The sequence below is a fragment of the Raphanus sativus genome, unplaced genomic scaffold (assembly GCF_000801105.2).
Source record: "Raphanus sativus cultivar WK10039 unplaced genomic scaffold, ASM80110v3 Scaffold1931, whole genome shotgun sequence".
Lineage (NCBI taxonomy): Eukaryota > Viridiplantae > Streptophyta > Magnoliopsida > Brassicales > Brassicaceae > Raphanus > Raphanus sativus.
In genome coordinates, this window is record NW_026617240.1 from 961 (window position 1) to 2,561 (window position 1,601).

General features: G+C 37.7%; 1 non-coding gene across 1 annotated transcript; it reads right to left on the bottom strand.

The window, feature by feature from the left end:
- Positions 1–955: 955 nt before the first annotated feature.
- LOC130504993 (small nucleolar RNA R71) lies at positions 956–1,062 on the bottom strand. Its single transcript, XR_008941527.1, has one exon. It is a non-coding gene; the product is annotated as a small nucleolar RNA R71 (small nucleolar RNA).
- Positions 1,063–1,601: the final 539 nt, after the last annotated feature.

Genomic DNA, 1,601 nt, shown 5'->3' on the forward strand with positions numbered 1-1,601 from the left:
ATCTAGAAACAACCTTCACTTCATTTACTGAACAATTCCCTTGTTCACCTTAATATTTACTGCTTTAAAACATATTAACCTTAAGTCTATTCTTAACTCTATTTAGTTAAGCCTTGAAGTAATCCTAGAGTCCTTGTGGATTCGATCCCTAAGTACTGCATCTGAACCTCTTATTTGAGAGAGTAATTCACTTTTTAGGGTAATTTGAGTGATATCAAATTGGCGCCGTTGCCGGGGACTCTTTCTTATTACTTTTAGATTAATTTAGGATTTAGCATAGACTTTGTTACTTTAGCTAATTTTTCTATTCTTTTGTTTTACAACAAAAAGGATGGAGAATAGAGATATCGGCCAAGCATCGATCGACACAGAATGTTGTCGATCGAGCGACGCAGATACTGAAGAATCGATCGTTTCATCAGGAACATTATCGATCGACACCACCCAGCCGGAAGCAGGTAAGTACCCTCTTCCCGATGCTAATAATAAGAAGGTAGTCCAAACTGAACCAATAGGTCAATCAAGCAACATTTCTAGCCAAACTACTGAAAAACAGGGGACTGAAATCCCTGTTAAGTCAAACTCTACTTTAGACATAGGTAAAGAAATTAAATTGCCCTTGCAAGACTACTTAAACCCTAATAGGACCTATTCCAATAGGTCCGCTATCAGAATACCTGACGACGTCATCTCGAAAACCAAGTTTAATGCTGACTATTATAATATGATGCGTCGAAACCCTTTTAAAGGATCTTCTCTAGAACATCCACAAGACCACATCGAGGGTCTAGAGGAATTGATTCCAGATGAGTATATTCGTTGCAGACTTTTCCCATTTTCATTAGAAGGGGGAGCCTTAAGATGGCTAAACTGTCTACCAAGAGGATCCCTGACTAGCTGGAAAGAGATTAGAAATGCTTTCCTTAAACAATTCTTCGACGATACTCGTTATTGGGAAGTAAGGAGGCGAATCTCTACTTTCCGTCAAGATCCTCAGGAATCATTCAAAAATGCATGGGGAAGATTCAAGAGTTACGAACTCGAATGTCCCCACCATGGTTATCCAGAACCACAATTTCTTAAGATCTTTTACAAAGGTGTTATTCTGAGCTATAAGACAACGCTTGATACAGCAAGCGAAGGGAATTTCGTTACTAGAAATCCTATGGAAGCAAGACGTCTAATCGAAAACATGGCGAGAGGAAGGTCCTATGAAGAGATGGATGAAGAAAAGGAGAAAGAAAAAAACATAGTCTCAATAGAAAATACTGAGTTAGCTGAAATAAAAATTCCATAAATTCACTTCATTCTCTTCTGACAGATCAAAATCACCTATCTGAGTACTTTAAAACTCTTCCTATATCAGATGACGAGTTCGATTTTATAGAAGGATTAGATGATACTGATCCTCATTCTGTATTTAACGTCGACAGCTTTACACGAGACTATGAAATCTGTATACAGTCTCGTACTGGAAGAGAAAAATACAATCTTAAGCAAGCTCTTACAGGAAACCGTAAAATGAAATTCGAATTCAACGGGAAAGTAAACAGTGTTTACGGAGAGCTAAATCAGAAAATGGATTCTCTAATTGAACATCT